This window comes from Rattus norvegicus, chromosome 5 (genome assembly GCF_036323735.1).
Source record: "Rattus norvegicus strain BN/NHsdMcwi chromosome 5, GRCr8, whole genome shotgun sequence".
Taxonomy (NCBI): Eukaryota; Metazoa; Chordata; class Mammalia; order Rodentia; family Muridae; genus Rattus; species Rattus norvegicus.
In genome coordinates this window covers 132002795-132017488 of record NC_086023.1, presented here as the reverse complement: position 1 = coordinate 132017488, position 14694 = coordinate 132002795, and the positions used below count along the sequence as shown (strand labels likewise).

General features: G+C 37.9%; 1 protein-coding gene across 2 annotated transcripts in view; it reads right to left on the bottom strand.

The window, feature by feature from the left end:
* Positions 1 to 2608, bottom strand: part of Skint1 (selection and upkeep of intraepithelial T cells 1) — a 28269-nt gene extending 25661 nt beyond the window's left edge. The window contains exon 1 of one of the 2 annotated variants that reach the window (XM_017593636.3): positions 2523 to 2608. The gene's annotated coding sequence lies outside the window, so the exon portion shown is untranslated. The remainder of the gene's footprint in view (positions 1 to 2522) is intronic. The other variant, NM_001135916.1, reaches the window with a different exon arrangement.
* Positions 2609 to 14694: the final 12086 nt, after the last annotated feature.

Sequence of the window (14694 nt, the reverse complement as noted above, 5' to 3'; positions counted from 1 at the left end):
TAAGTAAATTTCCAGCACACTGAAGAACAGTAAATTCTCTTGTCATGTCATGTGCAGTTGATTTATGACAATAAATCTATGACATATGATCTATGCTTTAAACCCAGGGCTGACTGTGCCACCTCCCACTGTAGAACGCAAAGGAATCCAAATAATAAGGTAGGTATTTAAGATTCTGATTTCACTAAGTGGGTTTAGAACCTATATTGCCACTTTCTTTACCCTTTATGCTGGATGTTTAGAGATTCTAAGATTCTGAGATCTCACCAGAATATTCAATTAAGAATCTGATTTATTGGAAGCTGAGACTTCTCCCTAGTCATTTGGAGAATCTTACATCAGTGAATGTGGGTCAGATGGGTGTGTCACTGTACCCTGTTGGGAGTGGGTGAAGGCCAAAGTAGTTCCTTGACTGATAATCGCAGTCACTAGTAAACTGAAGTGTCTCACAGCTGCCTGTAACTCCAAGTATCTGATATTCTCTTCTGGCCTCCATAGATATCTGCATTCATGAACCATACAAATAAGAAAACATACAGTCATAAAAGAAATGAAGCAAATATTTAAATAAGAACCTCCATGTCAACACTGAATGTGCAGGTATTATTAATAGTTTGGAGTTCAGTAATTAGCTTACTTGTAACTCCTAGAATAGCGCTTTGTCCTTACCAATGAACTGTGACAAGAAGCTCAAGGCATGTTCTTCACTGATAACTTCAGAGAAGTCACCTCAAGAAAATGACTGAAGAGAAGGCTGACTGATCACCGAAACTATCAGTTACTGGCTTCCATTGACAATGTGTAATGATTTACTGCTGACATTTGTATATTCCTGATGCTGGGTAAGAGAGCTACATATCAGTATCCTGCTTCCAACTTACATCACTGAGGCATCTCTACTGTTCTGTTATAATCAGAACTGTAGTGCTGAGAAGTTCTCACCACATGAGAAGTTCAGAAGCAGTCTTTCTGTGGAGGGTGAGAATGATTGTATACAAAGTAGAGAAGTATCCAGTTATGTGACAATCTTTATGTAATAAAGTTTTATTTAAAGTTAAAAAACAGCTATTTTAAACACTTAACATTTTGGCATAGTTGTTTAAAGTAATATTAGTGGCAGCAGTATAAATTTTAGGCCAGAACTGTGGCCAAACTACTAGTTAGCATGCTAACATCTTATAGGTTCGGAAGTTTGTCATGGTGCTGTTGTAAATTTTCATGCACCTATTGGACAAATCTGAGCTGTGGACTAGACAAAAGTCAAAGGTTAACTATAATGAATAATGTCTTTCTTTATCCATAGTCACTACTCTGAGTTATTTTGTAAAACCATCTCAGTGAAAGCCAAATATCAAAATATTTGCAGTGTTGAAATCAAAGTGATACTCCTATGAGAAAATGTGTGCTTTGGAACATTGCTAAAGAGACCAACAAATTTCATTCTCACTTAGATGAAGATCACAACCGTTCACATGTCTCATGCTGCTGATCGATGTTTAGCTATTTAACAGTAGTGAGTTAGGTGTTTCATGATGTAGAGTTTCAATTTATGGAGATAAAAAGTGTCTAGAAATAGAACATGAAGGTGGTTGCACAGTAATGTGAATATATTTAATACTACTGAACATTACATTTTAAATAAGTGGAAATTTTAATTTATTAAGAAATTTTTAAACTATTTTACTAGTTCTTTTAGAATAGTATATAATATATTGTGATTGTACTCACCCCCTCCATCAACTTTTAACAACTTTTAACAGTTTAATCACCCTTCCCTACCAACCCACTTTGTGTCCTTTGTTGTTGTTGTTGTGGTTGTTGTTGTTAAACCATTCAGTCCTATTTAAGATGCCCATCAAATTTTAAGTCTGGCACCTTCCACTGTACCATGGTCTATCCACTAGGAACCACAACATTGAAGAAAGTTGACTTTCCTTTCTCAACCATTTTCAATTGTCAATATCTCCTCGAATACCACTGGGACTTCAGGCCCACGTCTCTACTCCATGCTTGGATTTTGTTTGGCTTGAGTTTAAGGTGGTGGGTGACTACAATGAGTCAATATTTTCCAAACATAAAAGGGCTGCTGAACTTGTGGACTCATAGCAGTTGTGACAGCCTGTAGCACCTTTGGTACACTGAGCCAGTCAGTTTATTTTTCCTGACATTGCTAAAGATTTTACTGTAATAAACCAAATAAACTTACAATTTATACAGAATTTGAACTAATAAAGGTACAAAAAGTAATGTCAGGAAGTGTAATGTTAGGAAAGAAATTCATTGGCAACATGAACACACTCTAAATTATTCAATGTCTGGGTGACGACTATTCATCCTCTGACTCACAAGATTTCACTAATCTTCAGATGTAGGTCAAGTGACAGAAATTAAAGAGAGCACAGTTCATGAAGCATCGGAAATGGAAAGGAATGAGAGAGAGAGAGAGAGAGAGAGAGAGAGAGAGAGAGATCATCTCTAAGGAAAGAATATATCCCCATATCTTACTAAAAACTCTCACTTACTTGGTACTGGAGATCGTGGGTCAGCTCCTTTTGGTTCCTGTAGAGATAGTCCCAGTTAGATCACTTAGATGTCTGACAATGCTTTTGAGAATATTCTAGAGCAAGGGCAGTATATGTCAGATGCAAATGGGAGCCAGGAGAACTCATTACCAAACTTTCTTTTTTGAAGTCACACCTGGACATACTATTGTCTAACACTGATGTTTGCATTACTTTCCAAGGGAAATTTCCAATAGACTGATTACCTCAGCATGTAAATGAAACAATTATTTAGCTCTGTCCTTACACTTGGCATTACACAAGTACTAACATGACTCTTCTCACTGTGGGAAGAGGCAAAACAAAATCTGACTCATAAATGTCAAGTAACTAGCAATGCAGTCAAGACCTTTGATAATTTGATTTTAAAACCTATATCTGTACTTAGAGACAAAAAAAGATTCCCAAACTAAAGTAGACATTCAAAGAATCAGCGAGCCAATGACCATTGCAAGGAATCTTGAACAAAAAAATTACCTTCAAGGCAGTTAAGTAAAGAAATACAGCAGGTATTCTAGGTTGTGGGCAAAATGTTTTTTAAAATATTGAATGGAAAATTCACAAAAAGTAGATCACTGTGATTGGAATAGGTGAAACGATGGAAAGCAAAGGAGAGAGGCAATCTGTACAGACAAGCAAATATGAAATTTTAAGAAAAAAATTTCCACTTAATTTTATGTTTATATGTATATACTTAAGTCTACTAAAATATATGTATACAAATGTATATATTTGATATTACATAGACAATAATCATAAAGATTTATAATAATTATCTATGAATATGCATATAAGCATATAAGCATACAAGCATATAATATACACATGTAACACAATTATATATATAATGAATGTGTTTATCTACATGCACATAGAAATAAGTTTATGTATAACACATATATAGGTGATAATGCTCATATGTATTGATATACACATGTGGAAATTCTACATGTATACAGATATATGACAATAAGATCATATGTGGATATATTTACTTCCTCATATATAATTCATGAACCATATACACATTATTTATATACATGCATGTTTATATACATACACAAATCTTATCTTAGAAAATATAAATATAACAAGTTATATTACTGTGAAAGCATCTAAAGTACACTTGGAAAAGACTGAACTCTAGTTGGGGTATAGAATTGATAGAATGATAGAGTACAGGAAAATATTACTTAGAATGCCTCTCAGATTTTAGTGTTTTCCAAACAGGATAAACAGAGGGAATACTATGTGAAGTATAATTTCATGAATGAAAAACTCTTAATAAATGAGTAAGTGAATTCTTGGTGTGGAACATATTAACATTTGTGTACCTTGGGTAGTCTATGTTATACTCAAGACAACTTGATTGACTAGGTCTCATGGTATGTATTTTGACTGCACTTTTAGTGATTCAGATAAGGACCATGTCTACAATCATTTTACTTCCAAGACCCTAGAATACTATGCCTTGGTTCTTCTTGTTCACCTGAAGTCTTTGGCCAGATTAACCCCATTCAGACTCCCCACTGAAGTCACTACTTTCGGAAGAATAGCACAATTGGGTTTGTTTTCATATTTCTTTTATTTCTTGGATATTTTATGTATTTACATTTTAAATGTTATCCCCTTTACCCCCTCTCCCATAACCCCTCCCCCTGCTTCTATGAGAATGCTCCCACTCCCATCTCAATGCCCTGGCACTCTCCCACATTGGAGAAATGAGCTTAACAGGACCAAGGACTAAACCTCTTATTGATGTTGGACAATGACATCCTCTGCTACATATGCAGCTGGAGCCATGAGTCCTTCCATGTATATACTTTTTGGTTGGTGGTTTAGTCCCTAGGAGCTTTGGGCAGTCTGGTTGGTTGATATTGTTGTTCTTTCTATGGGGATGCAAATCCCTTCAGCTTCTTCGGTCCTCTCTTTAACTCCTCCATTAGCATCCCCGTGCTCAGTCCTATTGTTAGCTACAAGCATCCTCATCTGTATCAGTAAAGCTCTAACAGAGTCTCTCAGGAGACATTCATATCAGGCTCTTGTCAGCAAGCGCTTCTTGGCATTAGCAATAGTGACTGGATTTGGTGACCATTGCAGATATGCCAACTAGAAAAATCACTGTTTATGTTATGAGTGTCTTACCTTGGCCTCTCTTTAACTCCATCTTTATGATCTCAAAAAAATGAACTTGGAGAAGACATACATAATATAAAACATAGGTAATTTATTGCAGAATTATCAGGGTTAGTAACAATAAAAGTGAGCAGTAGTCAAAGGAATAATTGCAAAGAAAAACACTTTCACTTTGTGAGAATGAACCCTAGTGAAAGGAATAATTAAGTTGAACACACTCTTTGGGGGTAAGAGTAAACAACAGGTCAAGAAACAACTATACCAATTTAAAAGTTAATGTGAGTTTTATACTATTTGTTAATAGTATAAATAGTATAAACAAGACAACTTCCTTGTAAGTATTTTTCATCTACTGATGATTGAGAGTTCATTTCAATTAATTCCCAAGGGAGGGATAAATAATGTGTCCTTGACCTTTACCAGAAAGCATTTAGGTAGATAATAATTTTATACTTTTGGAAAGAATAAAATGTCACAAGTCTACCCATACCACTGTTTCTACCACTAACCAAAGTCCTGATACTTTATACGTTGATGATCATAAGGGAAGTTTCACTATGCAATAATCTTCAAGATTGTATCTAGCTAGCTACCTAAAAATACATAATATTTGTATAAAAGTCATGTCACTGTTTTACCAGTAGTCACATCTGGCCTGCAGGTTGATAGTATAGCATGCAGGGTTAAATCTAAGTAAGATTATTGGTCTCCCTCAGCAGCCTGAATAACACCTTACAGCAATACAAAAGATACCCTACAATGAGAGAGCTTCTAGTTCAGTCCAGCATGTTTTTCTGGATCCTGAGATCAACATAGTCTTATGAAACAACAGCAATGGCAAAGAATGTTTTGTGAGGATTCTACATATTCCTTGGTCAATAAGTCATAAGAGGATCCTCATACCTGGCATAAGGGTTTCACTCAACGACATTATAGATGTTGGTGATGGTATGAAATTTGATTCCTTGAGGATGAAGCAAGAGAGAGTTGTACCACTATCCACTTTGAGGACATCCTCCATATGAAGATACTATCAACTATAGCTCAGATTTTAAAGGAGCCAGAATCTGCCGATCGCACTGTGCTAGGGTTAGAGACTTTGCAACCTGAACCTCTGAAGGACGTTTAAAACAGAAATGTATGTCATTCTACCCCTACCCTCCAAAATGTCCATTCCAAGAGAATCAAAATTACAAATGCCCCAGCATTGCTCAAAAGTATTAAACCTGTAGAACTATAGTCAAACTTGACAGTAAATGAAAAAAAGAAAGTTATACATTTCCACTATATAATGCAGACCCAGGCAGAGGGCAAATATTCCTATACAAAAAGAGAAGGAAAAGGAAATACAAAGGACAAAACTGGTCTAATATTAAAAGTTCTAGCTCTATTTCTGATTGTGGAGGAGCACTGTGGTGGGGTGTGAACTCCCAAGGGCTTGGCTGTCTTTTGGTCTGGCTTTGCCCATTGCATGCAACCTCTCTTGCCTCCATATTGTTGACATCTCTGCTGCTGACATCTTTTACCTTAGCTCCAGTTTCATTTTTTTCTGCCAGTTACCTTGTCCAAGGCTATGAATAGGGATTCTGACCCTTCAACACACAGCCTGTCTTCCCGGGTTGTCTTTGAAATCTTGTTGGAGCTTTACATGACTCCAAAATTCTTACAGTGAACTGGCCTATAACTCCATAAGCATGTGAATGATAAGAATTGAAATAAGAGTGAGTTGTGACCAGTCTTATTTTAAACATATCTGCAATGGCCCTTCTGCCCTTTGCTATTGAATACAGAAAATATTTCCCTGGAAGTTCTCAAGGAACTGAAATGCCGCAGGGATCTCTTGTTACAGCAGCATAGAAAGGTCTTCAAATAAATTTGTAACTCTCCATCTCTGAGCTGTGGAGAAGTAGAGACTCACCAACTTCTGATATGTCTTAAATGAATATTTTCTATCATCTAAGGACAAAGCACTTTGACCAAAATTTTGTATGTTCTCTTTTATTTACCAAGCTCTATTACTCAGGACTCTCTACCGAATATATTTATATGCATATAAATATATACATATACATTTATATGTATATATTACATTTTAATTTTATAAATATATCATTATATTTAATTATATAAATATATAATTATATTTAATTATATAAATATACAATATATTTTAATTAAATAGAATACTATGTAATTATGATTACATATATTTGTCCATGTACATATATACTTATATGATGTATAACTTTTTTCTTTATTAACTTGAGTATTTCTTATTTACATTACTATTGTCATTCCCTTTCCTGGTTTCCGGGCAAACATCCACCTAACCTCTACCCCTCCCCTTCTATATGGGTGTTCCCCTCCCCATCCTCCTCCCATTACCGCCCCCCAAGAATCACGTTCACTGGGGGTTCAGTCTTAGCAGGAACAAGGGCTTCCCCTTCCACTTGTGCTCTTTTTTTTTCTTTTTTTCGGAGCTGGGGACCGAACCCAGGGCCTTGCGCATGCTAGGCAAGCACTCTACCACTGAGCCAAATCCCCAACCCCTACTTGTGCTCTTACTAGGCTATACATTGCTACCTATGAGGTTGGATCCCAGGGTCAGTCCATGTATAGTCCATATAGATGTTTTACTAGCTTGGTTAAAGTCACACCGATGTATTTTATATTATTTGGGACTATTATGAAGGGTGTCGTTTCTCTAATTTCTTTCTTGGCTTGTTTCTCTTTTGTGTAGATGAAGGCTACTCATTTATTTGAGTTAATTTTATACCCAGCCACTTTGCTAAAGGTGTATATCAGGTTTAGTAGTTCTCTGGTGGAACTTTTGGAATCGCTTAAATATATTATCATATCCTCTGCAAATAGTGATATTTTGACTTCTTTTCCAATCTGTATCCCCTTTATCTCCTTTTGTAGTCTGATTACTCTGACTTGAACTTCAAGAACGATATGGAATTAGTAGGAAGAGAGTGGTCAACCTTGTCTAGTCGCTGATTTTAGTGTGATTGCTTCAAGTTTCTCTACATTTAGTTTAATGTTAGCTACTGGTTTGCTGTATATGGCTTTTACTATGTTTACGTATGGGCATTGAATTCCTATTCTTTCCAGGACTTTGATCATGAAGGGGTGTTGAATTTTATCAAATGCTTTCTCAACATCTAATGAAATGATCAAGCGATTTTGTACTTTCAGTTTGTTTATGTAATGGATTACGTTGATGGTTTTCTGTATATTAAACCATCCCTGCATGCCTGGGATGAAGCCTACGTGATCATGGTGGATGATTGTTTTGATGTGCTCTTGCATTCGATTTGCCAGAATTTTATTGAGCATTTTTGCGTCGATATTCATAAGGGAAATTGGTCTGAAGTTCTCTTTCTTTGTTGGGTCTTTGTGTGGTTTAGGTATAAGAGTAATTGTGGCTTCCTAGAAGGAATTCGGTAGTGCTCCATCTGTTTCAATTTTGTGGAATAGTTTGGATAGTATTGGTATGAGATCTTCTATGAAGGTCTGATAGAAATCTGCACTGAACCCATCTGGACCTGGGCTCTTTTTGGTTGGGAGACCTTTAATGACTGCTTCTATTTCGTAAGGAGTTATGGGGTTGTTTGAATGATTTATCTGTTCCTGATTTAACTTCAGTACCTGGTATCGGTCTAGGAAATTGTCCATTTCCTGCAGATTTTCAAGTTTTGTTGAATATAGGCTTTTGTAGTAGGATCTGATGATTTTTTTAATTTCCTCTGATTCTGTAGTTAAGTCTCCCTTTTCATTTCTGATTTTGTTAATTTGGACAAAGTTTCTGTGTCTTCTCATTAGGCTGGCTAAGGGTTTGTCTATCTTGTTTATTATCTCAAAGAACTTCTGATTCTGTTGATTCCTTCTATGGTCCTTTTTGTTTCTACTTGGATGATTTGAGCTCTGAGTTTTATTATTTCCGGCCTTCTACTCCTCCTGCGTGTATTTGCTTCTATTTTTTCTAGAGCTTTTAGGTGTGCTGTCAAGCTGCTGATACATGCTCTCTCCTGTTTCTTTCTGCAGTCAATCAGAGCTATGAGTTTTCCCCTTAGCACAACTTTCATTGTGTCCCATAAGTTTGGGTATGTTGTATCTTGCTTTACATTAAATTCTAAGAAATCTTTAATTTCTTTCTTTATTTCTTCCTTGACCAGGTTATCATTGAGTAGAACACTGTTCAACTTCCATGTATATGTGGGCGTTCTTCCCTTATTGTTATGGAAGACCAGCTTTAGCCCATGGTGGTCTGATAGGACACATGGGATTATTACTATCTTTCTGTATCTGTTGAGGCCTGTTTTATGACCAATTATATGGTCAATTTTGGAGAAAATACCATGAGGTGGTGAGAAGAAGGTATATCCTTTTGTTTTAGGATAGAATGTTCTATGAATATCTGTTAAGTCCATTTCGTTCATAACTTCTCTTAGTCTGTCTATGTCTCTGTTTAATTTCTGTTTCCATGATCTGTCCATTGATGAGAGTGGGGTGTTGAAATTTCCTACTATTATTGTGTGAGGTGCAATGTGTGCTTTGAGCTTTAGTAAGGTTTCTTTTATGTATGTAGGTGCCCTTGTATTTGGAGCATAGATATTTAGGATTGAGAGTTCATCTTGGTGGATTTTTCCTTTGATGAATATGCCGTGTACTTCCTTAACTTTTTTGATGACTTTTAGTTGAAAATCAATTTTATTTGATATTAGAATGGCTACTCCAGCTTGCTTCTTCAGACCATTTGCTTCGAAAGTTGATTTCCAGCCTTTCACTCTGAGGTAGTGTCTGTCTTTGTCTCTGAGTTGTGTTTCCTGTAGGCTGCAGAATGCAGGGTCCTCATTGCGTATCCCGTTTGTTAATCTATGTCTTTTTATTGGGGAGTTGAGGCCATTGATGTTGACAGATATTAAGAAATAGTGATTATTGCTTCCTGTTATATTCGTATTTGGATGTGACGTTATGTTTGTGTGCTTTTCTTCTCTTTGTCTTGTTGCCAAGATGATTAGTTTCTTGCTTTTTCTGGGGCATAGCTTGCAACCTTATGTTGGGCTTTACCATTTATTATCGCTTGTAAAGCTGGATTTGGAGAAAGATATTGTGTAAATTTGATTTTCTCATGGAATATCTTGGTTTCTCCATCTATATTAATTGAGAGTTTTGCTGGATACAGTAACCTGGACTGGCATTTGTGTTCTCTTAGGATCTCTATGACATCTGTCCAGGATCTTCTGGCTTTCATAGTCTCTGGTGAAAAGTCTGGTGTGATTCTGATAGGTCTGCCTTTATATGTTACTTGACCTCTTTCCCTTACTGCTTTTAATATTCTTTCTTTGTTTTGTTCATTTGGTGTTTTGACTATTATGTGACAGTTACGGTTTCTTTTCTGGTCCAATCTATTTGGAGTTCTGTACGCTTCTTGTATGTTCATGGGCATCTCTTTCTTTAGGTTAGGGAAGTTTTCTTCTATGATTTTGTTGAAGATTTACTGGTCCTTTGAGCTGGGAGTCTTCAATCTCTTCTATACCTATTATCCTTAGGTTGGATCTTCTCATTGAGTCCTGGATTTCCTGTATGTTTTGGACCAGTAGCTTTTTCCGTTTTACATTATCTTTGACCATTGTGTGGATGATTTCTATGGAATCTTCTGCTCCTGATACTCTCTCTTCTATCTCTTATATTCTGTTAGTGATGCTCGTATTTACGGCTCCTTGTCTCTTCCTTTGTTTTTCTATATCCATGGTTGTTTCCCTTTGTGCTTTCTTTATTGCTTCTATTTCCATTTTTAATTGCTTCACCTGTTTGATTGTGTTTTCCTGGAATTCTTTCAGAGATTTTTGTGATTCCTCTTTATAGGCTTCTACTTGTTTATTTTTGTTTTCCTGCATTTCTCTAAGGGAGTTCTTTATGTCTTTCTTGAAGTCCTCCATCATCATGATCAAATGTGATTTTAAATCTAGGTCTTGCTTTTCTGGAGTGTTAGGATATTCAGTGTTTGTTTTGGTGGGAGAATTGGGTTCCGATGATGCCATGTATTCTTGCTTTCTGTTGCTTGGGTTCCTGTGCTTGCCTCTCAGATTATCACTGGTGTTACCTTTTTCTGCTATTTCTAGACCATCCTATAAGCCTGTGTGTCAGGAGTGCTTTCGACCTGTTTTCCTGTTTTCTTTCAGCTATTTATGGAAACAGAGTGTTCTGCTTTCAGGCGTGTAGACTTTCCTGTCTACTGGTCTTCAGCTGTTCTTGTGGGCCTGTGTCCTGAGTTCACCAGGCAGGTTGCTTTGAGCAGAGTCCTTGGTCTTACCTGTGGTAGTGCAGCTGAAGTTGCTCATGGGGCACTGCTTTTGAGTTCTCCGTGAGGGCAGCAACCAGGAAGGCTAGCGCTGCCTTTTCCCGGGGGCCCCATGCACTGGGGTCCCAGATGGCATTAGGTGTTTTCTTCTGGAGTCAGAAATGTGGGCAGAGTGTAGTCTCTTCTGGCTTCCCTAGCGTGTCTCCCCTTTGAAGGTTTAGCTCTCCCTCCCACAGGATTTGGGTTCAGAGAACTGTTGATCCTGTCCCTTCAGGTCTGGGCGGTATCTGGACTGCAGGGGACCTGCCACTCGAGTGCCCCTATCTTCTGGTTCCCAGAGGCCCTATACAGTTTCCTCTTGGGCCAGGAATGTGGGCAGGAGTGGGCAGTAATGGTGGTCTCTCCCACTCTGCAGTCTCAGGAGTGCCCAACTGTCCGGCCGGTGAGCTCTCTCTCCCAAGGGGTTTGGGAGCAGTGAGCTGTGGGTCGGGATCAGCGAGGTTGGGGCTCCAGTTAAAAACAGGAAGTGTCCAATCCCAGAAGAATTTTGCCTCTGTGTGTCCTGAGTCCACCAGGCAGGTCGCTTGGAGCAGAAAAGTTGGTCTTACCTGTGGTCCCGTGGCTCAAGTTGCTCGTGGGGGGGGGGGCTGCTTTTGAGCTCTCTGAGAGGGCAGCAACCAGGAGGGCCTGTGCTGCCATTTCCCGGGGTCCCCCATGCACTTGGGTCCCAGATGGCATTAGGTGTTTTCCTCTGGAGTCAGAAATGTGGGCAGAGTGTAGTCTATTTATTTATTTAGTGTGTACATGTGTGTGTGTGTGTATGTGTGTGTGTGTGTGTGGGTGTGTGTGTGTGTGTGTGTGTGTGTGTGTGTGTGTGTGTTTCACACACATATACCATAGTATACATATGGAGGTAAAAGCACAACTTGAGAGAATTAGCTTTCTACCATGTGCATTCCAGGGATCAAACTCAGGTCTATAGATTTAGTAGCAATCACTTTTACCTGATGAGCTTTTTCACCAGCTCCAAGGCTTTAATAAAGAAAACAAAAATGTGAGAATGTCATACATTTATATCTAGTAAGTTATAATATCTAGTTAGCTCTTACTTTTAAATATATTACCAGCCATTGATATTTAGTGGTTAAATGATGAATATGTAGCCATCCATTTGTATCCATGAAAAGTTAGTTCCAGGATCCTCATAGATACAAAAATATACAAATATTTAAATTCCTTGAAATAATATTTTGACATTTACATAAGACAATGAAGAACTTCTCCAAGATATTAAAATACTTCCATATTAAACATAACACCTAATACAATAGACCCTATCTGTCTCTCTGTCTATTTCCCTTCTCTCCAACTTGTGGATAAGATGTAAACTCTATGCCACTGCTCCAGCATCATGCCTGTCTGCTTTAAATTGCAGACCACATAATGGTTATAGGTTTACCCTTGAAACTAGAAGCAAGCCCCAATAAACACATTCTTCTATAACTTGCCTTGGTAATGATGTCTCTTTACAGCAATAAAAAAAGACATAAATGAGGAAAAGGTGTAAATAATGCTCAATAAAGATTAAAACAATAATTATCAGTAAATGGAATACATAAGAGCAGTGTAAAGTCAGCCAGAATACAGCAAATACAGAGGCGAATACCAGCAGCAAACCACTGAACTGAGAATAGGACCCCCGTTGAAGGAATCAGAGAAAGAACTGGAAGAGCTTGAAGGGGCTCGAGACCCCATATGTACAACAATGCCAAGCAACCAGAGCTTCCAGGGACTAAGCCACTACCTAAAGACTATACATGGACTGACCCTGGACTCTGACCTCATAGGTAGCAATGAATATCCTAGTAAGAGCACCAGTGGAAGGGGAAGCCCTGGGTCCTGCTAAGACTGAACCCCCAGTGAACTAGACTGTTGGGGGGAGGGGGACAACGGGGGGAGGGTGGGGAGGGGAACACCGATAATAAAGGGGAGGGGGGAGGGGGATGTTTGCCCGGAAACTGGGAAAGGGAATAACACTCGAAATGTATATAAGAAATACTCAAGTTAATAATAAAAAAAAGAGCAGTGTAAAGTAATCTATATAAAAAACTGTTTCTTTAGAAGATGATCAGATAGTAAGTATTAAAATTTCTCTATATGTTAAAAGAGAAGTATTAAAAAACCACCTCGGATGCACAGTAATGACCCTGTGAATTACTTATGAAAAGACACCATAAAAAAATATAAGCCTGAATTCTCTATGATGACATACTTGCAGTAAAGTACAAGTCATTCATGAAAGAGAAACCTGAAATTTTCCATTAGATTACTAATACATTACTTAAATAAAGCCCATATTCTTCATATATCTTGTTTTGCTTCAGGAGCAGGCAGAACCTTAGATAGCAATGGTTAATAAAATGAGGTCCTATTTAATGTGTAAACTACTCCCTCCATCTGCCTATTATGACTATTTTATCCCCCTTCTAAATGAGAGTCAAGCATTTGGGCTAATAACCATTTATAAATGAGTGCATACCATGTGTGTTTTTCTGTGATTGGGTTACATCACTCAGGATGATATTTTCCAGTTCCATCCATTTGCCCATGAATTTCATAAAGTCATTGTTTTTGATAGCTGAGTAATATTCCATTGTGTAGATGTACCACAAAACTTTTAACACAAAATTTATCCGGTCTATAAGAAATGCAGGCATGTATTATAAAGAAGACTGCTAAGAAGATGTTGGAGCACATGTCCTTGTTATGTTTTGGAGCATCTTTTGGGTACATGACCAGGAGTGGTATAGCTGGGTCTTTTGGTAAAGCTATTCCAAATTCTCTGAGACACCACCAGATTGATTTAAAGTGGTTGTACCAGCTTGCAATCCCACCAGCAACTGGAGTATTCTTCTTTCTCCATATCCTTACCAGCATCTGTTGGCACCTCAGTTTTTAATCTTAGCCATTCTGACGTGTAAGGTGAAATCTCAGGATTGTTTTGACTTGCATTTCCTTGCTGACTAATGAAGTTGATCATTTCTTTAAGTGTTTCTTGGCCATTTCCTCAGTTGAGAATTTTTTGTTTAGCTTCATACCTCACTTTTTAATTAGTCCCAGACATCAAGGATGTGAGAGGCTCCCAGTACCTAATGAGGATTACCTTAGTGGAAATACCCAACAGTGGGGAGATAGAACCTGAAGACCACCTCCAGCATGATCTTCAGTGGAGAGATGGGGCCACCCACCTATCAAAAAATTTTTAACTTAGAATTGCCCCTGTCTAAAGGAAATGCAAGGACAAAATGGAACAAAGACTAAAGGATGGCCATTCAAGACCTCCCCACCATGTGATCCATTCCATCTGTAAATACCAAACCCAAACATGATTGCTGATGCCAAGATGTGTTACAAATAGGAGCATGGTATGGCTGTCCTCTGAGGGGTTCTGCCAGCACCTGACTAAGACAGATGCAGATACATCCAACCACTGGAATAAGGCTGGGGACCCCAATGGAAGAGTTAGGGGAAAGATTAAAGGAGCAGAAGGGAATTGCAACCCCATAGGAAGAACAACAGTATCAATTAACTGAACCCCTCAGAGCTCCCTAGCACTAAACCACTAAGCAAAGAGTACACATGGATGGGTCCATGGCTCCAGTTACATTTGTAGCAGAGGATTGCCTCATC